This window comes from Marmota monax, unplaced genomic scaffold, assembly GCF_021218885.2.
Source record: "Marmota monax isolate L192 unplaced genomic scaffold, Marmota_monax_Labrador192_F-V1.1 WCK01_AAM20220418_F8-fsc00052, whole genome shotgun sequence".
NCBI classification, from domain to species: domain Eukaryota; kingdom Metazoa; phylum Chordata; class Mammalia; order Rodentia; family Sciuridae; genus Marmota; species Marmota monax.
In genome coordinates this window covers 10,278,005-10,300,774 of record NW_026693473.1, presented here as the reverse complement: position 1 = coordinate 10,300,774, position 22,770 = coordinate 10,278,005, and the positions used below count along the sequence as shown (strand labels likewise).

Sequence of the window (22,770 nt, the reverse complement as noted above, 5' to 3'; positions counted from 1 at the left end):
AATTTTTGAAAAAGAACAATAAAGAGAAACTCACTAAACAGCACCACTTACTATAAAGTTAGACAAAGTTGCATAGCTTTCAAAACAATATTCTTTTATTGGTGCAGACAGAGGCAAACAGATCAATGTGCTTAAGTCCTTCCATGACAGCCCGAAAACAGCTACTCACCTGAATCCTTTCTGTGTGCTCTATTGACCCTAGTATTTCCCTTGGGAGTCCTGACTCCTCACCCTCAACCACTAAAGGATAGCACCTGGCCCAGTAGAGGACCTCAAAGGACCTGGCTTTAGCACCTTAGGTTGATAGCTAACATCTGCATGATTGGCAGGTGTTATTCAGGATATTTAATATCTCACTCCTAAGTACTCTCAAATTCTCTTACTGGTAGTTTGCCCTCCTCAGAATATAATCTGGCAGTTTCTATCAGAATAAAATTGTATGCATATGAAACCCTTCATCTCAGTAATTCCAATTCCAGTTATTTTATCTACACACTCTATTATAGATATGCAAAACAGCAACACAGAGATATTTATTGCAGAATTATTTATATAACAAAAACAGAAATAATCTTAAAGCCTGACGATAGAGTCCTGGTGAAATAAATAAATAATAATCTTAGTCCATTTTCTGTGGCTGTAACAGAATTCCTGAGCCTGGGTAATTTATTAAAGATTATTTAGTTCACCAGCTCTGGAAATGGAAGTCCAAGAACACAGTGATGGCGTCCAGTGAGGGTGCCACAACAGATGGAAGTTGAAAGGGCAACTGGGCACATGTGAAGGAGGCCAAACACAAGGGCAGCCTTGCTGTACAACAACCCACTCGGGATACTAATCCAGGTCCATCAGAGTAAGAACTCACGAGAGAAAGGCATTCATCCTAGTGACCCAATCACCTCTTCAAGGCCCCATCTCCCAACACCACCACAAGAGCAACCAACTGTCAACATGAGCTTCGGAGGGGACAAACTGCATCCAAACCACAGCTCCACCTGTCCATGGACCACTGTGCCTCTACCTCAGGGAGGACCCAGCAACTGTGGCAGGCTTGTTTGGTGGAAAAGTCCGGAAGTAGGGCATTTCAGATCACATTAGATCATCTCTCAACAGTGTTTCTGCTATTCTCCTGACTCTACTCTTCTCTGTGCATCACCCTCATCTCTGATGACTCAGCAGCCAGATCTCTACAGCACTTCTGGCCTGAGGGCTGCACAAACCATAGCTCAGAGGGAAGGAGAGAGAGGCTTTCCCTCCTGCAACATCCAGAAACATCCTGGGCCCCACTGATAGGAGCCATCCTCAGCTGGTAGCTGAGCCTTACCCCATCCAGGACCCACCCTGGAACTGGGAATGAAGTCAGCCCCACTGAAGGGGGAAGGGACAGAGTGGATAGAGGACAAATGAGTATGGCAGCCATAGTCACTGGCGTATGGCAGTGGAGTATGGCACCCTGAGGTCATTGGAGGAGAAGGACTGATAGGGAGTAAAGGTCGATGGAAGCAGGAAGCCAGGTTTAGAGGGAGTTGCTATTGTCCTGACTAAAAAAAGGAACCACTAATAAGTTTCAAGGTGGAATTTCCAGGACTTTAGGACTTGATCTCCAGCCAAGTTGAATAAGGAGGGTCAAGAGGGATCAAGAAATCCAAGCCTAATATGAAAAATTTAAGAGGGTGTTGAAAAACTCAGTAATCAAGATAAATAATATTTTAACATATTTTTAAAATAAAAGTTAATGTCAACATTCATCATGCATGAAATATTAAAATTGCAAATAAAGATACAATGTATGATGATTTTTTTTTCTTTTGTCTCAGTCTCCAATATGGCTCAGCCCAGCACTGAATGCAGATCGACTCCCAGGTGACAAAATTGAGATGCTCAAAAGAAAAAGAAAAATTGTTGGTGGGAGAAGGAATTGGTTTGGTGGAGAAGTCGATGGGTTTTATTTCAGCTGTGACAGGGACGTTCAGGTCCCTCAAAATGCACAGATGTCTACCCAATATCAGAATGAAAAACAATCTCTGGGATTGTATAACGTTGGGGAGAAGAGAATTTAAACCCAGGAGTAAGATCACCAAATCCAGTCTCTCCTCACAAGAAACGGTAGCCTTTACTTTGCTGTCCTACATGAAATGAAATGTGACAGGGGGACTCCAGGAAAGAGCCCGCTGCACACACAGGGCAAACTGTGGATTATACCAGTCCCGACCTCCAGCCAGGTGCCCGAACCCGGGCTAAAGTCATCAAATCGTCACACTCCAAAGTTCCTGGAGCTCCTTCTCCAAAGGAGAGAAAAGAAAACAAAAGTGGAAAAAGAGCAAGTGAGAAAGAGAATCAACCGTCATTGGTTTTCCAAATTATGAACAAACTATTTCACTTTAGAATTAAATTCTATTTAGAAACTTATATTTTAGAATGGACAACTGTTCCCTCTCCTGCATGCAGACTGCAGAACCCAAGAGTGATGCTAAACCTTTGCCTGCTTGTTGGTTGGTTCTGGTAAGGGAAGGAGCTATAAATCCAGGCAGGCGCTGCAGCCACAAGCTTCCCCAGGGGGAGACAGGAGGTGTCCGCCACCTCCAGAGCACTTACAGCTGTACTGGTCTGCTCTCCTGGCTCAGGAAGCTCCAGGAAATAAAGATAGTCTACGGATTGGAGGCTAAAGGAAAGAATAGCTTTCTGTGGACAGAAAGAAAGGAGGGAGAGAGGGAAGGAAGCAGAAAAGGGGAAGGGGAAAGAAAGAAACGAGAGTCCACCAGCCATGATACTGTTGCTACTGGGAATCGCAAGTTTAGCTGTTAGAGCTGGGCGAGGCAGCACATGCTTGTAATCCCAGCAGATCAGGAGGCTGAGGCAGGAGGATCACAAGTTCAAAACCAGCCTCAGCAACAGTGAGTTGCTAAGCAACTCAGTGAGACTCTGTCTCTAAATAAAATACAAAATAGGGCTGGGGATGGGGTTCAGTGGAGGCTGTAGAACCAGATGAAGCCAGCTGGGCAAGGAACCGAGTTTCCTCTAAGGAATGTTTCTGTGACATGTTTCTGTGGTCACTAGAAGAGGCAGCTTCCCTGTAAATTCGAAGGGTGTTTATCCTTTCTGAGCCCTGGAGTCAGCGTCCTCTTGGTGACATGGCCACTGCTTTCACCTGAGAGCGTAGTACACCCACTGCTGGGGAGTTGTCAGGGTCCCTCCCTGTACCAAAGAGAACTTTTCAGGGGATTAACAGGCCATGGACACCATCCAGGATTGAGAGTCTGGAAGCCCTGCCACTGATTTATTGGGTGACCTTGGACAGATCACCAACCTCTTTCCGGAACTCAATTTTCACGTATATAAATTGGGGGTCATAGGGGTGGGCAGCAGGCTTAGACCACCTGTTCTTCATAGATGTGGCTCCTCCAGCAGGCCATATCAGGTTCCCCAAGTGGGGGTCAGCCCCGGATTCTGACCACAGCTCAGGCAGGTGCTGATAAACAGGCCTGACCTGAACCCTGCACTTAAATGACCTCTGAAGTCCTCTCTAGCCCAGAGACAGCCAGAGACTGTCACTTTAAAACATTACTGTAAATTACATCAAAGTCTTTTGGGAATGGAACTTTATTTTAAATGACATGGAAAAGGAGGGCAGGCCAACTCATAGCTCTAAGAGCTACTTCAATAAAATAACCCTCATGATGGGAAATACAATCCACATAAATAAACTGACTTGAAAAGGCATTTTTTTTCCTCTTTTAATTTCCCCTCAACTTCAACTCCCTAAATATCTGCAGGAAGGGTAGGAGTGGCAGAGAGTGAGGAAAGTCTATCTCCCAAGGGACACAAAAGTGATCCATCATAGAGGTCACAATGGCCCCTGTTTGGGCCTGTTACAGTTCACTAAGCTCCACTAAGCTTAGGTATTAGGGGATCCTTCCTCGGAACATTTGTGTTGAAGGAAAGAGGAGGAGGAGGAGTAAGGGAGGTGGAGGAGGAAGACTGTCTCCCTCCCTCCCTCCCTCCCTCCTTCCTTCCTATCTTTCTTTCTCCTCCCTTCCTTTTCTTTCTTTCTTCTCCCCTCCCTTCCCCTTCCTCCCTTCCCCTTCCTCCCTCCCTCCCTTTCTTTCTTGCTTTCTTCTGCTCTGGAGCTGCCTAGGGCCTAGTTTAAATCCTGGGACGTGATTCTGTTTGTCTTGCTCCTCTATTCAAGCTGCGGATGCTGCGGGTCTTCTCTGCCCCATTGCTCAGTGTTTGTTTATGGCAGCCAAGTAGAAAATCGCAGTGTCTGTAGTTGTTATTGGTTTGCTGATTGTGTGACCACCTGGTTTGCTGGATTCTGGACAAAGGCAGCAAATCCCCCCTTGAAGGCTAAAGCTGTGTACTTTAGGAGGAGGAAGAGGAGAAGGGGAAGTTTGGATGTCTTTTGTTTGTGTCTGTGTGTTGTTTTGTAAAGAATCATTTAAAGTTGAAATTATTTTAATTGGAACAATAAAGCCCTTTGAGTACACTTTTCATAGCACAAGTTTGCACTAGAAGAAGGTCCCTTTTTTTTTTTTTTGCCATGAAATGCCCTGAAACTGAGGAATTCCTCAATAAACAACTTCATACTTGATTTGTCGTGTATGAAGTTGGATGTGCAGTTTCCAGATGTTTTCCAAAAGGCCCCGTGCTCTGAGGTACAAGGACTGCTTCGAGACATCCCTCTGGTCTGCAGAGATCCCACAGCTGTTTTAGCAGAAAATTATTTTCTTTTAATTTTATAAAATGCCACATTCAACATGTACCTTTCATCCAGAGAGACCCTAAGATGTTCAAAGGATTCAGAATTACCAATCCACCCCCTACCCTCTGGAGTCATACGCAGAAAATATTTAACATCTGTACTGCTGTACCACCCAAAAGTTCTAAATTAAAGGAAGATGTGTTTCTTGCACTAAATTATCAAAGGAATTTGCAGAGGAGAGCTCAGTTACCTAGGTTGGGCTGGACATCACTGAAGGAAAACCCTTCAATTTTTCAAAGTGCTGGGGGATTATGGGCAATCACCAGCTAGCCCCTCTTCCTGCAGCCTGCCCTAGAGATGGTGTCACAGGCAATGGCCGTTTTCAATACTTATCTGGCTCTGGTATGGTTAATAATAATACTAATATCTAGCTTCACTAAGCGCTTCCTCTATGATTTAATGGTCAATGCATATGATTTTATTTAATCCTTACAGCAACCTTATTAAATAAGTATCGTTACTATCTTTATGTTATTGGGGAAAATGTATGTACAAAGCCCAGAGGATATAGGTACAAAGTCACAGATCACAGAGCAGACCTGTTAGGATTTGAGTCTGGCTTCATCTGGCTCAGTACCCATGCTAACTATCACTATGTCCCACTTGTTCTGATGCTGCCTGGTGCTGATGTCTGTCACTCAGCTTTAGCACATCTGACCAAGACCTGTTATGTGCAGAGCTGAGGGCCAGGATCAGAGGTAGGGAAGAGAAATGAATCATGAAACCTGCCTGTGCTGAACCCATTGGCAGAGTGACCAAGAGTGCAAGTCTGCCTGGGACCATCACAGGTTGATCACCAAGAGTCTTGAATCCAGTGGGAGAGAGAATTCTAGGATGAATCCCAAGATTCTCAGAGCTACCAGTACACACACCTCCAGCTATTCAGTCACACCTCAAATCTAAGTGTTATTGGAAAGGGGTGGTGAAGATGAAATCGATAGGGAAATTGGCTGGGTGGGCCTGCCTTCATTCAGAGGAGCCCTTTAAATGTGGGTCTACAGGTCACAGGCAGAAAAGTCAAGTGTGGTCTGAAGCAGGATTCTAGAGGCTTTGAAACCAGAGAGTCACGTGGCAAGAAATGTGCCCTCTGAAAGCTTAGAGAGGTCTTCAGCTGAGAGCTGACAAGGAAATAGGACCTCTGCCCTCTGTCGCAAGAAACTGCATTGTGCTGGCAAGCTGAACGAGCTTCAGCATGGACTTCCTCCACTTGGCGGACACCTCAGTTAACAGCCTTTGAGAACCTGAGCAGAGAGCTCAGCCATGCCATGCCAAGCCCAGAGAACTATAAGCAAATGTGGGTGTTGTCCTGGGCTGCTCACTTTGTGGTCACTTGTTAAGCAACAATAGAAATGTGATACACAAGGAAATCCTCAGTCCCAGGCAAACTGGGACAGTTGGTCACCCTTGATGGGGGTAGACCCCTGTTACAGATGTTGCTGGGAAACCCAGGCAGTCTTTCTAGAAGAAATGTCCTGCCTCAGAGTAGTGTAGGATTTAGATAGGGGGGGAAGGGCTGAACGGCGCTCCAGAAGGAGAACATAGAACAGGCCAATACAGAGAGGCAGGAATGTGCAAGGGATGACCATGAGATGCCACCAGGCACCGATTGAGAGCCAATGCTTAGGGACAGAGGCTTTGTAACTTCAACATTGGACATGGGTCTGAGGATCACAAAAATGGCAACGAGATTGGCAGCAGATGGTGGTATGGTTTGTATATCATTTTGATACCAATACAGCTTCGCCTCTTCCCAGACACTGATCCCCCTGGGGATAGGAATGCGGCATACTTGGCTGTGCAGCCCTGGCGCCCAGAATCTGGCACAACACTGCATGCGCCCTAAGTGCTCAAGAAAGACACGGGTGACATGTTAATGTGGACAACATAACCCTCTTCAGGACAAACATGCAACCATATTGTTCCAGGGGTTGTCAAAAAGTTGGCAAGGTTGACCCACTATGCTCTCCCCCAGCCTGCTTCAGGACATGACCCTCAGCTCTGTCCAGGGCCCTTCCATGTCCACCTCAGGACCTGGGGCTCCCATGTCTGACAACCAGTCTCAGGGCTCTTCCATGAGAGCTGGATCGCCTTGGGCAAGGAACTTACCTTATCTGCCTTGGTTCTCTCCTAAGAAGGGCCCACTGCGGCCGGGTTATTGTGAGGGTTAATTGACTCAGTACAACACATCAAGCCTTGGCCAGAGTGGATTTTGGTAAGTTTAGTTGTTATTATTATAATCTTTATTTCAAGCAGTGACCAAGGTCTCTCTTTTGCCAACAACTTCAATTGGGCTCCTCAGAGTCCTCGGCTTGACAAGGCCCTATGCCAGGCTTCCCTCTCTGTCCTTGTAGGATCCAGTTTGAGCAAGAACCCCGCTAAGTGAGTTCAGTAAAATCTCTTCCACTTTAGGGACCTTATCACCTTGGCCTGCCTTCACCAATAACCCTACCACGCTTTTTATCCAGAAAACCTCTGATCCTTCCCTCTCAGTCCTTTTCTGTTTGCACCCTGCTGGTGCTTCGGTTATAAATTGTTATTTGTTCCCATTGGGGTTGGGTTGAGTACAGTCTCTCTCACCTACTGCAACAGGTTGCTGCACTGGTTCGATAGCCCACTTGAATAAAGTCTGCCTTGTCATTTTTTTTTTCTTTTTTGGTATCAAGGATTGAATCCAGGGACATTTAATTACTGAGCCACACCCCCAGACCTTTTTTATTTTTTATTTTGAGACACGGTCTTACTAAGTTGCTTAGGGCCTTGCTAAGTTGCTGAAGTTGGCTTTGAACTTGCAATCCTCCTGCCTCAGCCTTCTGAGCCTTTGGGATTATAGGCGTGCGCCACCACAGCCAGTTCTACCTTATCATCTTTAACAAGCATTTGCATAAATTTTTTCTTTAACAATAGTAATGAAATATTTGGTGACCGAAATCAATGGAGACCCTTCCTGCACCCTGCCCAACCCAAGGACATTTTCATTTTACTAGAGATTCTTAAAGCCAAAAATACTTATGCTGGGACCCAACTGGAAAGACTGCCCAGTGGAGGTAGGTCAGGCTGAAGGCCACTCAGTCAGGGACCTCCCCAAGATGAATGAGCAGAGCCCCTACTCGAAGGGTACTCCTCAAAATACAGTCAATGGGTCAGCCTCAGCCTCACCTGGCAGTTCATGGGATCTGAAGTCTTCTTCCAGACTCCCTGAGTCAGAATCTGCATGTGCATAAGGTCCCCTGGGAAAGGCACTGATTTAGATGGACTCATATCAGCCCTGCCTCTGGGCAACACAACATCTCCCTGACCTTTACTTAAAATTTACTTTAAAAGTTTAGTGTTCAAGCACGTAGACGAGCCAGACCACAAACTCTCAGCTGGCAAGAGATAATCTCATTTCTAGGGACAGCTGGCTCTTTGCATGTTTGAACAAACTGGCATTATCCAAGAGCTCTAATGGTCTGAAGTCAGGCTTAAAACTCAGCAAAAATAAACTTTCCAGGAAATTTCTGGCACACCCAGTTTCCAAACCCAAGCAGGAATGTTACCCAAGCGGTGGCCTCTTTCCCCACACTGAACTCCATTTCCCAGTTTGGGGCAGTTCTTTTTCTGGCCTTGAACTGACCACACACCATACACACACACACACACACACACACACACACGTGAGAGAGAAAACAGGGAAGCCACTCTTAGTGTGGAGGTTTGGATGAGTCTTTGGGAAAGTCCATTATCTCTTTTTAATACAATTAGTATTCAGCTTCTTAATGAAAATATCAGTTCAAAAGAATATCTTAAATCAGAAAGATATCAGATTTTCATCATCAGGGCTCAAAGAAACACACTTGTAAGTGGAAACAGAACCCACAGTCTGTCCTTCAGGGGATCAGCAATGCAATGACCTCCATTTTCTTATTTATCACATGATCAGAATGCCCAAATCTTCCTTGAAGACCAAAACTCTCACTGGCACATCTTTTGGGCCATTCACAAATACTCATGAATGGACCACTGTGTGATGGCCACTCTGGGGAATACAATAAGGCCCAATCCCTTCATCACAGGAAGCTTGCCACCCAGAATGGACACCTTTTGTTTGCCCCTGCAGACGCACATCTGCAGATGTCTCTGAAGCATATCCGTCAGTCGCAGTTATCTGTCGCTGTATAGTAAATCACTTCGCAGAGAGCCACGTACAACAGTGATTATTCGAGTTCTTTCATGGTGCCTGTGAGACAGGAATTCAGGAAGAGCTCCGCTGGGCAATTCTGGCCCTGGTCTCTCTGGTAGTTGCAGTCAGGGGGTGCTGAAGCCACTGGGCGTTGGTCATGAATCTGTCTCTTCAGTTAGCCACAGGGCTTCTCCACTGGTCACACTCAGGGTCTGGCTTCAGCTTCCTCATAGCACAGCAGTCGCCAGGAAGTCAGACTGTTTACATGACAGGCCCAGGCTCCAAAGGCAAGTGTTCCCAAAGAATGAGGCAGAAGCAGTATCATCTTTTATGACTAGTCAGAAGTCACAGTGTCATTTCCTCTTGAGGGTGAATTGTCAAAGTCACATTGTAAGAAGAGCTGTGGAAGGGCAGATATTATCATATCATTCCATTTTTGGAAAATGGAATCTGCAATAGAATTCCGTTAGAAAACAGATGTCCCATCTGAATTGGAATAATTCAAGGAGGATTTAACCAAGGCACTGGCTATGAAGATACAGACAAGGGTAGAGGAAAACAAGAGATAAGTGTGGTGTCTGAGGCTGCTGGTAACAGAACTTTCACCACCTTGTTCAGAAGGAGCAAGATAAGACTAAGGTGACAGGAACTCCAAAGGAGACAGGAGGTCAGGGAGGATCCCATTGAGAGCAGCTACCTGACAAGGAGCAGCCAGAGGAATTGTTGCCCTGACTGCCCTCTCCCCCTCCCTACCAGGGCTCCCTGATGTCTGAGTCAACAGGAAATCCAAAGGCCTGAGTCCTGGTTGACCAGCCTCTGGAGAAGAGAGGAAAGTGGGGAAGAATGGAGAGGCCCCCAAAGATACCCAACCTAACAAGTATCCATAGTATGAGAAAGATCATAATCTAAAGGTAGTAGAAAAGTCAAGGACAGAGTATATTTCTGCCAGAGGGGATTCTGAGCTATCCTAGAAGTACAAACATGGTGTGGGGCAGGAGTTATATCACTAGCAGACCACTGGACGTCTGGGATCCCACCCTTTATCTTAGGACGTATGAGTAGAATTCACAGTAGGGTCCTAGACAATGGGAAAGGGAGTTGTCCATCTGAGCAACCCAGAAAGAGACTAGACAATGTCTTCCGGACCTGACAGGAGTTACCTTGATGGAGGGTCCCTATTGATGTTCCAACTGCAAGGTCAGCTCATGCGGTGGTGGGAGAAAGACTTCCTGGGATAGAGACTGAGTAGCTGCAGTGGCAGTCAGTGCCCACCAGACCCCGGCCTGTAGGATTCCTGGAGACTGAGCCCTCCAATTCTCCTTTTACTCAATCTGGAGAATCTGCTTCTAATCTGGCAGTTAGGAAGTCTGGCTTCACATCTGTTTCCAAATAATCTATAATTTATTACATAAAATGTAAACTCAAAAGTCCAAGTCCTTAGAACTTCATATCCTTGACTTTTAAAACTCAAAAGCCAAGGTCTGTCTTAATAATCGTTCTCCTAGTTCTATATTTCCTTACGTCCCTTCCTTGAGGCAAGTGGTACGGAACTTAGCCCTATTGTTTTTGGGAGCTGAAGAGGATCACAACCATGTGGCCATGGTACATGGAGGGGTGTCACAATTCAAATCAGGAGGCATCAGGACCCAAAAGATCACTATAGGGGGGGGGCGGGTGGCCAAGGAAAATTTCATCTGATTCTCTGTGGACAGGATAGGCTTTCAAGAGGAAAAGGTGAAAGAAACATCCTGAGCAAACAGAAAAGAATGAGTATATTCAAGAAAAGATATAGTTTAGTTTGTAAGGTGCATGGGGTGTTTGTATGGAGATAAAAACAATTCTAGAAGAGCAGAGAGAGGCCAGGGCATGAAAGACCTTGGAAAAAGTCTTTCATTGAGCATTAAAAACCCACTGAAGGTTGTGCACACTGGTAGTTCATTCAGTCTGAGCTGAGTGCTTCAGAAGGATCAATGGGGTGACAGTGTAGAGGACACAGAGACTCTGATTAGGGTAGTGGACATAGATCTAGGCATAAACCCATCAGAGTCCTCTGCACCTGGCTTCATCACCATCTGGCTAGCCGGTCCGGATGCTTAGCTGTGGTGCCTTCCTGATCCCAGACCTGTCTATCCCATATCTATCTGCATGTCCCAAGAGCTCCTTAATTCAGAATGCCCCAAGAGGAACGCACCATTCCTTCTCCTTCATAGCTCCCATCCTGCCATATCTCTGCCTCCTTACTTAATTGGATATATTCTAGCTCCCAGGCCAGAAACCTGATATTCCTGGACTTCCCCTGCCCACTTCCTCCTCCCTAACCAAATAATCCCCTCCACCCTCTCCGTGCTCATCACAGCCAGATCCTTTTGAATCTCTCTTTTATATGTACTGAATCCATCTCCTTTTTGTCGTCACTGTGGCGCGACCCAAGGTCAAGCCATCAGGACCTCTCCTGCAGAGCATCCTGAGCCTGGGCAGCCGTCTCTCTGCCGCTCCAATTGCACACAGCTCCTCCACAGTCTTGTCTAAACACTCAACCTGATCATGATGTTTCTCCTTTAAAGACTTCTCTGGCCACCCATGGCCTAGAGCATCAAGAGAAAACTCTTGCATTTGGCAATTTAAGACCTTCAAAAGCCGACCTTGGTGACTCTTCCAGCCCCATCCCCCTGCGACTCGACTAGGCATAGGAGTAGATCCTTTGGCTCTCTGTATTCGGATGCCACAGCCTTCCTGGAAGCAGGAATATCATAGGCTAGGCACCCCCAGGCCGTGGTTTGGACTTGGAGAGGAAGGGCCTGGAGTGAAAGGAAGTCCTGGACTCAGCCAGGGGGAAGGAGAGCAGGGAAGGAGGAAGGGGATGATATCAGTCAGATTTTCATGATACTGTCTGCCAGCCAATCAAATGAAGAAGCATATGCTAACAAAGAAATATTTGAGTTGCTTCCTATTTAAAGACTGAAAAAAAAATTGAAAGAAAAAGCTTCAAAGAAACTACAGATTTGGGGAAGATCTTATTCTCTGAGGAAAGCCTAGTGAGCCTTCAAGTGAGGCCTCTTCTGGGTTCCTCTCATGATCCAAAACTGAAGATTTACTTGGTTTTTTTTTTTTTTTTTTCCTTTTTTTCCCTTTCTCTTTGCTGAAGCTTCCAGAAGAATTGGGAGGCCAATGGAACTAACAAACCTTCATAACCACTCTTCAGAGAAAGAGTGCTTACAGGGAGAAGGCCTCGCCCGGGGCCCAGTGCAGTGGGCAAACCATAACTAACCAACTTTCTTTTTCTTCTCTGACCCTCTGACTGCACTAAACATACGCGATCTTAGAGGAACAAGTTTGGGCTGACCTTATGGTGTCCCGTGAGCAGCCCTGGAGTCAGGAGACCCGGTTCCCACCCCCGCTGTGTCTCTAACTTACTGTGTGACATGGAGCCATCCTGGCCCTTTTCCTAGCCTCGGTTTCCCACTATATAAACAAAAGACTGGGCCCACTTGCACAGGTCCTCTTCTACTCAGGTCTCCCTTTCTTAACTTCAGACCTGTGACGATATTACCCCTCTTTGTATTTGTCTACCTCTGAATTTCACTCTTTGAATTTAGTCATCATCTTCTCTTTGTTTATTTTTTTCTCCTCATTCTATCTGCTCAGCCAAGCAAGGCATAACACTTGTCCAGCCTTTTTCCAGGCTCTTGACTTGGGTTTACAGAGTGGGTTCTGCCCACTGAATCTGTTCAGGACTTGACCTCCCTTGGCTAGGACTCCAGGAGTCAGCAAACCTTGGAAACCACATTGTCTAGGACCCTTTCCAGGCCCGAAGGAGAAGATACTATGGGATTCGTGCATGAAACATCATGCTAAATGCAAAAAAAAAAAAAAAAAAAGAAAAGAAAAGAAAGAAAAAAGCTTCAACAGTGGTTTCCATTTGTGTGATCCTATGAATTTTTTTTTCCAAAAGGGAAAATGAATTCAAAGGTGGTGTAAGGCTACTTACCTCCTACCAAGGAAGAAAAAAAAAAAAAAAACTAACCAAACTAAGACTGTGACATTTCTTCTAATGGGAAGAAAATCCCTCAGTCTCAGAGGGGGATTAGTCTCGACATATTGTGTCCACTTTTCAGAATATTTTTGGACCCTATAAAATCAATAGACTCCACAATAAGAATCTTGATGTATAATCTTACAAGATATTTACTCCTAAAGACAAAACATCAGGATGGATGACTGAGTTTTCTACTGAAGAAATGTCTTGACATCTCTGTGGCTCAGAAGGAGTGAGAACCCCTGAACCACAACAACCCAGGTGGACATGGACAGCTCCTCCCCATCAAGCAGCAAAGCTGCTTATTTTATTATGTTGTTGTCAGAGATCAAGATAACCAGGAAGACATCAGCTGAATCTAAAAGAAGTCAGAAAGCTAATAAAAACTGAAAATATCCAGCACAGGGGTGACCTGCTGTGCTTTGAGGCTTACACCAACTTTAGATGACAGGGGAAAAGACCCCAGAAGAAAGTGTTCAGACAGGTTTAAAATCTTTTTCTCCCAGGAAATTTCCTTCCAAGAATAGGAGAATTCTATTTCATTCTTTGAAATCACCTGCCTTCCCTGTCCATTCATTAGATGATATTTGCTGAGCATCTGTTATGTGCCAGTTACTGTGAAGATGGCAGTCCTGACCCTGGAGGGCTCACAGTCTAATCAGAGAAAAATATACTTAAAGAATGGCCAGTAATGAATGAGTACCCTGCTCCATTAAAACACACACACACACACACACACAGAAAGTAAACTCACTCCTATAAGAAATCATGCTGCTCTCCATCAACCACAGCCTGTTGGTGCCAACAGGAACTTTACAGATGTCCTGTTCTAACCCCTTCATCTCACACACGGGAGGCAGAGGAGAAGAGGTTACACAGTTTTAAAGCTTGGGCTAATATGTAATGAATTATTTCTCTTTTCCTGTTGACTTGTTCTATATCTCTCAAACCATTTCTGGAAGAAGATAGAATAGAAATCATACAACCAAAATACGTTTTCTGACTAGAAATCTACAAGACAGACCTCATCAATGCTTTTTAAGAAAGATGCCTATTCTCTTAATATTACTATAACCAATTCATTTTCATTTGCTTTGTCTGAATACTTAAAAGTGGTTCCTTAGCCCACCATTCCTCTCACTATTGCTATCTCATATGATCCTTCATAGAAAATCCATCATTTCTTGATGTTTTGCCTATATTTGTACATCATTTTGGAGTTTGTGTTTACTTGGGTAGTTTGAACTCAAGGTCTCCATTTTGAGAGTCAAGTTGGTGGCTCTGTAGCTTTAGCAGGGCATGGTGAGTAGGAAGAAGTCTGAACAGAGCTGAGCACATAAAGACAATGCCCGGCAACAAGACCTACAGAGCCAGGCAGAAGGCGCTGGGGTGCCTGGGACTGCTCTTGTAGAGCAAGATATCCAGGAGAGTCTATGGAAAGGATTTCAAGTACATGGAGTTTAGTGGACTGGAAGGGAGTGACCCAGCTAACACGTATTGAATAACTCCCGTGTGCAGGTAACCATGCCAAGGGATCCAAAAATAAAAAAAAATAAAAAAAATCAAGACACCCCCTTCAGAGCATGTCTGGATTTCCACACAACCTCCTTTTGCCACAGGGAATGGAAGACATGAATGAGCAGAAGCCACCAGGCACAGACAGTGAGTGAACCCAACTCCTGTTGTGTGGCCTAGGCTTCTCCAGCAGGTTTGGCTGCTTGCAACAGGGAGGAAGGAAGGAGGTGAAGCTGCTCACACATTGCCAGGCCATCTGCCCACCTTCCAGAGCTGGGCGCATTCACGCAGAGGTGGCGAGTTATCTGGGCTGGGGATGGTAGACCTGAGCCCCTTGCCTTGAATACCTTCCAGGCTGAACTCTTGAGCACTACTTCATTTAAAAGCCCCTTATATGGATTCTCATGAGTGAATTTCTATTTGCTTTATAGACAATGGAATTTTAATGTTTACCTAGGCTGAGAGAGGCCAAAAGGAGCATTTGAGTGATGTTTTAAAGTTGGGGCTGAGTGTTCCTGGAAGTGCAGAGGAGCAGGCAGGGAGAGTTCCAAGAAGGGTCACAGGGCTGGGACAGGGAGCGAAGGGAACCAGGTGGGGCCAGCTGCAGGGGTAGCAGAAAGACGAGCTGATCCCTTCACATATATGAAGGGTAAGAAGAAATCCCCACAGAATTCGCAAATCAAAATTAAAGGGTAACGGGGAGGAGCACAGGAAATGCAAGTGCGGGAGGAGCAGAAATCTTACAAAGCAACAGTAAAGATAGCAAGGAGGGAGGGGTCGGGAGCTGGTTTAACCAGCATCAGACCAGCAGCTGGAGCCTCAGGCCCACCTCTAGTGCTCCACGCATCTGGACAGCAGGTCCTCTGGCTAACTTAAAATAGCCCCGGCCCTGCTCACCAGACTGACCACAAACTCTTTGGCACATAGCCCTTGGCCTCCATGTACTGGCCCCACCCACCTTCCAGACTCTTCACTCTGCTCTTACCTGGCCCTGCAGCTCCATCCAGATCCCTTCCTGCAGATCGTCCCTCAAGTCTCATCTCATGTGCCACCCACTCCAGGCGGCCTTCCCTGACCCTCTCTATGGCTTCCTGCTTTCCCCTAGGACCCCCATGGCACACTGTCTTCTTTATGACACTTTAATTTCCTCCCACATTTCAACAATTTGTGTGCTTCTCTAAGCTCCCAACCCTGTCCCTCATTCAAGAACCTCAGGGATACCAGGCAGGCATGGTGGCCCACACCAGTGGCCCATGCCCAGCAGCTTTGGATCCTTCTGCAGCTGGAGGATCGTGAGTTCAAAGCCAGCCTTAGCAATTGAGCAAGGCTGTAAGCAACTCAGTGAGACCCTGTCTCTAAATAAAATACAAAAATAAATAAATAAATAAATGGGAGAGGATGCAGCTCAGTAGTTAAGTGCCCCTAGGTTCAATCTCCAGTATAAAAAAAAAAAAAAAAAAGCCTTCAGGGACAGAGGCCCAATCTCTTTCTTCTGTGTATCACAGCACCATGGCAGTGTACAATGTTGAATTGCATTACAGCCAATGTATGCCCGGGACACAGTTTTTGTTTCCGTATCATTTCAATGCTGTTAGATATCTGGCTGCATCTAGCCAGGAAAGGCTAGGAGGAAAGCTAGTAAGCTATTTGTTAAAAAGAAGTCAAACCAGCCAATCAAAGAGATGTTCCTTCAAGAGATTTACAATCCACCCACCCATGGATGTGAGCCAGTATAAGCTGAGTCCTGAAAAGCCTATGAAGATGAGTGAGACAAAATCCTCACTCTCACATCTGTCAGCCTCCTAGGAAAACACAGTGACCGCAGATAAGGCTGCAAGGAGGAGCAGCGGGAGTCCAGAGAGGGACTGCCTCTGTGCATGGTGAGGAAAGGGTGGGAAGCAGGAACTGCAGCCAGCTTCACAGAGCGGGGGACAGTCCAGCTGGACCCTAACAGGCAGCAGGAAGAAGTGTGTCAGGAAGAGGAGCTGGAAGCTACTCCAAGGACAAGGAGCAACAGGTGCAAAGGGACAATCCTGATAGTCCACATTCAGTGAATGTCTAGGTCAGCGAGCCCAAAATTCAGCGTGAATCAATCCACGTTCTTCTACTGCTGATCTGGACCTTAAAAATAGAAATACATTCACAAATTAGTGATGAATTCCAGAAGAGATCATGTTTACTGCTAAAATAAATGTCTTTTCTTATTTCTTCTCCAGTGATTTGATGGCTATTTTTCTGAACTATATTTCTGATTGTTAGAAAACAAGTGCCTTCAAGCCAGGGGTGGTAGCACACACCTATAATCCCAGTGACTCAGGAGGTTGAGGCAGGAGGATCACAGGTTGGAGGCCAACCTCAGCAACTTAGCAAGACTCTGCCTCAAAAATAAAATGTTTTGGGGGTATACCTCAGTGGTAAGACACCCCTCCGTTCAGTCTCTAATCCTAAAAAGAGAGTGAGAGAAAAAGAAAGACAGAAAAAGAGAGAGCGAGAGAAAGGAGGAAGGGAAGGAGAGGGAAGGGGAAGAGTACCTTCAGAAAGTTCACGTGGGTCCCAGAAATAAAACTCAAAGGCAGCGCAGGATCAGAAACCCATGCTAGCCCATACAAGAGGCAACCTCATCATATTCTCTGAACTACCCGGACAAGTGGAGTGATTTCACTCCTTAAAGCCAGGGGAGAGGTAATTGAGGGCCTCTAAGCTAACGTGGACAGGCACAGGGCTCATTATAACCTTTCATTTGCTCTATCAGTTATTCTCAGAGGACGTCGGAACGTGAATGCAGCCAGAGGTCTCTTTTATAAGAGCATAAATGCAGGAGGAACTATTGATCATAACTGCTGGGAGACTGTTTGGCCAAATACAGGGATCTGAAGCCAGAAAATTTATCTCCAGTACACACAGGCAGAAAGGCGGTGTGACTGAGTGAGACAAAGGTTTGGATCCAGAAACACCCCCCCACCCCCCCACCCCCCCACACACACGTACGTTAAAGTAGACTTAAGTCCACCCTGTGAGGTAGGAACTGTTGCATTATTGAATTACTGAGATGAAGTCAAGGTGGTATTACACAATACTATATCTGTGATCTCAAGTTGATCCCAAGTGATCACACAAGGTTTTGCATACCCAGAATTTATGATCTGACAAGTTTCTCTTAAGAGGCAACATGCTGTGTTGTTACCAGGACTGTTTGTTTTCCTTTTGGAATCACAGCCTGGGTGGGTCTGCCGACCCAGAGCTACAGTTTGCTATGGAGAGAAGGGACAGGAGTGAGTCCTAAGTCCAGCTGTTCCATTGGTCATCCACTCCTTAATATACTCTCTGAAATAGCTACAAGTGTGTTAAAAAGAAAGAGAAGCAGGCTGTGTCATTATGAGCTTGAATGAATCACTTCTCCTTTTTAGAACTCAGGGAAAGGGGATTAGGGTGGGTGGGGGGTCAGGGATTAAGCAAACCCTGAGATTCTTAAAATTTCCTGATTTCACTGATTCCTAAACTTCCTCCCATTTTGGTTTAGGGATGATTGTGGGGCAGGGGAGCTGTGTTTCCTTGAATTCTGTAGTCAGGACCACACAGATTTAGGGTTGGGGGTGGCAGTTCACCTAGGCAGTTCACCTAGATTGTTATGTGAACACTTCCTGCTTTTCAAAGCCAGAGGTTTCTTATGTTTTAAGTTTGTATAATGGAGGTATAGTCTATGGTTTGGATCTTGAGTGTCCTCCAAAAGCCTGTGGGGTAAAGCCTTGGTCCCCAGCATGGAGCTACTGGGAGATGGGGGCTGCTGGAGGGGTGAAGTCAACGAGGGCATGCCCTTGGAGGGACTATGAGACCCCAGCCCCTTCCTCCTTTTCTCTTTTGCTCCCTGGCCCTGAGGTGAATGGTATTTCTCTGCTACACTCCTCCACCATGAGGTGCTGCCTCGCCCGTCCCAGGTCCAAAAGTAACAGGGCAAATTGATCATGGACTGAAAACTCCAAAACCATGATTTACTAGCAGATTTTCATTTTTCTTTTTTTTTCAGATTTTCTTTTTGAAAGCTTATTTTCTCAGGTATTTGTTACAATGATAGAAGGCTATCAGTATTCTATAGAGGAAAAAGCATAAGACAAAATAAAAGTCCTGGATTTGAGTCTAGACACCAAACTAACACCTTAAGCTTGTGACCAGGGCACACCCGCATTATAGTGAATCAGTTTAATTATGGGTATAATGAATGTGGTGGACAGAGTCTGAGGAAGCCCCCAGGTCCATGCTTCTTGGTATCAAAGCCCTTGTGGGATCCCCTCCCTTCAAGTATGGACAAGTTCTGTGACTTGTTTCTAACCCACAGAATATGGCAAATGCAGTGGGATGTCACCCGCATGATCGTATTACATAGAGTTGTGACACCAATCTTACTGGCAAACTCTCTCTGTTGACTGGCCCCTTGCTGGCTTTGCTAGAGTCAGCTGCCATTAGAGAGGCCCACATGAGAAGGAAATGACAGTGGCCTCTGGCTGAGGAAGAATGAAATCCTGTCAACAACTACATGAGCTTGGAAGTGGATCTTCCCCATTCAAGTTTCAGATGAGCCCCAGCCTTGGCCCATACCTGATTAAAGCTACATTAATTTCACCCATAGGTAAGAGGCCAGGAAACAGGGGATCCAGTTAAACTGTGCCTGAAACTCCTACCCTACAAAACTGTGAGAGAATAAATGTGTGTTATTTTTAAGCCACTAAGTTTGTGGTCATTGTTATGCAGCAATAGCTAATTAAGACAATATAGCAGCTAGAAGCTTCCATACCTGACATCCTATGAGCATGACAATGACATCCTCATGCTACCAGTATAACACACAGAAATATGACATAGACAGAAACTGTCACTGCTGCTGTCACTGGGCCAAGCTGAGAATCATGTATCTTTCTAGAATTCCTAGGGTACTTGTTCTGTGTGGAGATTCTCATTTAATTATACCTCATTTTCGGGCTCTGTGCTGCTGACGGCAAACGCTGCATTTACACACAAGTCTTGTATTACTCTGAAATTAATGAGACATCAACCTGAAATGAAATGCCTCCAACAGGAAACAGTGTTTCTTTGGGACATTCTGAGGAAATTAAGCAAAAGGTTTTGGTATGATTATTTAATATTGTTGGTTCTGAGAGAAAGATTCATGCAGAAACTTTGCTGAAATGAATTCAGTCTGAGGAAGAATTAGTCCAGCAAGAGACTTCCATTTCTGCACTAAAAAAAAAAAAAAAAAAAAGTCCTATCATAACCAGGAGATTAATAGCAGATAAGGATACTGGGTTTCTAGCTGGGTCTGATGGCACCTGCCTGTAATCCCAATGACTCAGGAGACTGAAGCAATAAGATTGCAAGTTCGAGGACAGCCTGGCAATTTAGTGAGGTACTGTCTCAAAGTAAAAAGTAAGGGCTGGAGATATAGCTCAATGGAAGAATGCCCCTGGATTCAATGCCAAGTACCACCACCCCCGCCCCCCCCACACACAAGAAAATAATACTCATCTTCTTTTTACTTACATATTTGCTTCCACCACAGAGGGCTCAAGCATTAGCAAGCTGCATGCTAACACATCTTGTTCTATCCAAGTCTGCTTTTCTGGACTCTTGACATCCCCTACAAATAATTGTGGACTGCCTCACTTTGAACAGAAAAGGAAGGGAACCCAAGTTTGATGTGCTTCTGGAGTGATGGCTGCTGGAACATCGGAGAGGGGTGCTGAGAAAATTCGACATGGGCATGCATCTCCATAAGTGAGGGGGCTGGGGTGTGTGGCTGAAAAAGTGAATGCTGCTCCCTCCCTGGGGCTTCCAGGCTGGTGGGGGAGCTGGAGGTTCTATTCCAATAGCACTGGAGAGGCGCTGAGACGCAGCAGACTTAGAAGCATGAAGTAACTGGAGGAGATCAGAATAGTCAAAGATCAGTGAAGGGCTGGAGGGAAAGGGGACGCTTAGTGTTTGCATGCATGCATGCATGCGTGAATGAAGTCCTCATTCTTGCCTGAGAGGCCTAGCAGCACCATTTCCTAGGGTTTCTCCCTAGCACTTCTGGTTTGTCTCTTAAGGAGGAACAAGATCCACCACGGCCCTGAAAGCCATTTACAGACACACAAATAGGAAAGACATTTGAAACGACAAAATATAATCCCATAAATAAAGGAAGGGGGCCTCCTCGGTTTGGTGAACCTGGGGGAAATTGGGGCCCCTCACAGAGAAGGGAATTCCCCAATGACCCTTGAAAAACCCCAGCAAAAGGCTGAATTAGGCAAGGGGTTAATTGACATTTCTTGAATTGATTTAAGCTATAAAAGTCTCCTGCTGCTCGTGGCCCCAGTGGAGGCCCCTGAAGTCCCAGGTCGAAGACCGAGCACTGCGCCCTTGATTCTCCGCCTCTGGCCTTGGCGCAGCGCGGTAGCGTGGCGGAGCAGCAGTGGGCGACTCCCGCCCCGCATCGGCCCTGGCCATCGCAGAGCCCCAGCTCCTTTGTGGCGCACTCCCGGCGCGGTCGCCTTTGTGCCTCGGGGGCCGCACGCCCCACTGCGCAGCCGCCTTCTGCAGGGATCACCCCTGCCGCGGCGCCATACCTGGCCCTTTGTCACCAGCTGCCAAAGAATTCAGAAAATCAAATTTATTTCCCGATTACTGTCGCAGCGCCTCTTTGTACCGGGGGTCTCTTTAACTGTTGAAATTCCAGCAGACATTGTGAAGGCCTTTATGGCGCAAAATAAAAGCCGCCGGGGTCCTGCCGCCCCTCCCAGCTCCTCTGGCTCCCGAGCCCCTGTGGGAACCGGGCAGAACTTCTCCAGGAGCCAAAGCCCCAAGCCCGAGGGGCTCACGCGTCTTCCTGCTTGCCTGCTAAAGGGATGAATCGATAAGCATCTTGAGTCCAGCAGGGTCTACTTCCCTTTTTCACCCACTGGGGATGAATAGATGAATGATAACTCCACGTCTTACAAGCCCAGCACGGTCCCCGACTCTCCGGGCAAGTCCAGTCTCATTCTGAGTGTGCAGCGCTACCAGCTCCACCGGAGCCTCGGTGCCAGGCTGATTGGAAAACGCCTCTCCTGTTCTGGATTCCCAGGTTATAGATGTTGCCTTTCCTTTCCTCCATTGCGTTGACACTTCCTGAAAGGAACACAAAACGTTGTCTTGCAGAGTTTTTACTCCCTTTTGCTTTCTCTCCCCCCCTTCCTTTCTTTCCTTTCCTTTTTTCTTTCTTTCTTTTTTTCTTTTTTTTTTTTTTTTGTAATTACATAGGAACATAGATGTTCTTTTAATTTTTTGAAGAAAACCATTAAGAGGCAATCTGGAGAGGGCATGCGCTCACAGCACATACCACAGCACTTCTATCTGCTTGACAAGTGAAAATATGCACAACTCTAGCGAGGCGTCAACATCGGTCCAGCAATAAATAACTCTGGTGTGAAAAGTTACAAAGACGATCATAATTTATATGCTCATTAGAAAATAATACATAGTACTATAACTTGAATTAGATGGTCATGGGAAAAAGAAATCTATAATAGAATTAGATCCATTGATTGTAAGTTATACTTGTTATAAAGTTTTTGCAAACTCCTTAAAAATAATAATACAGAGCACTTAATGTGGTAGTCTTTTCTTCCCCCTCCCTACTGTTTATTATTATTACTGTGAGAATTTGGAGATGCCACTCAGTCATTCTGTGCTACAGTAAGTAAACATAAATCAATGCCAAATTTTCTAACAGCATTCCCCTCTATACACATGTGTCTCTACACACACACACACACACACACACACACACACACTAGCGCTTGGGCCACTCAGCTTCCCCATAATTTCACAAAAGAGTGACTCTAATGTTTGCTGCTTCGTGGGGAGCCAGTGGGCATGGCGGTGAATTGGATACCTACACCAGAGAGGGCCTGAGAGGCGTAATCAAATAAGGGAACCACTTGAACTGCTCTCCCAGCAGGAGCAGGAGGGAGGCCTTGAGAGGTTACAGGTGCTTTTCATCCAGCCTTGCAGGAGAGCACCAACTTCCTGCTGCTAGAAATTTGTCTGCAAATTTTTCCCTCATTCAGACAGAGAGCTGGGGTCCAAGTGACACTGGGTTGATATGATAACTTGATTAAGTCTGGGGACAGATGACATGGGAGCACCAAGTCAGCTCAAAGGAATCTGTGCTCTCCTCTTTAACCTCTCCTTGGGAGCCTACAAATTATATCTATTAATGTATCAGCCCCCTGGCATTGCACAAAGTCCGTGTCTGCTTAAATGTGTGTCAATCACTCGCAGGGGCTT

General features: G+C 45.8%; 1 long non-coding RNA gene across 2 annotated transcripts in view; it reads right to left on the bottom strand.

Annotated features, from left to right (window-relative positions):
• Positions 1-7,940: 7,940 nt before the first annotated feature.
• The window catches only part of LOC124101694 (uncharacterized), a 122,242-nt gene continuing 107,412 nt past the window's right edge, over positions 7,941-22,770 (bottom strand). For both annotated transcript variants that reach the window (XR_009228073.1, XR_009228072.1), the window contains 2 exons: positions 20,005-21,609; positions 7,941-16,593 (listed from right to left, as the gene is read on the bottom strand). This is a non-coding gene — a long non-coding RNA (uncharacterized LOC124101694). The remainder of the gene's footprint in view (positions 16,594-20,004; positions 21,610-22,770) is intronic.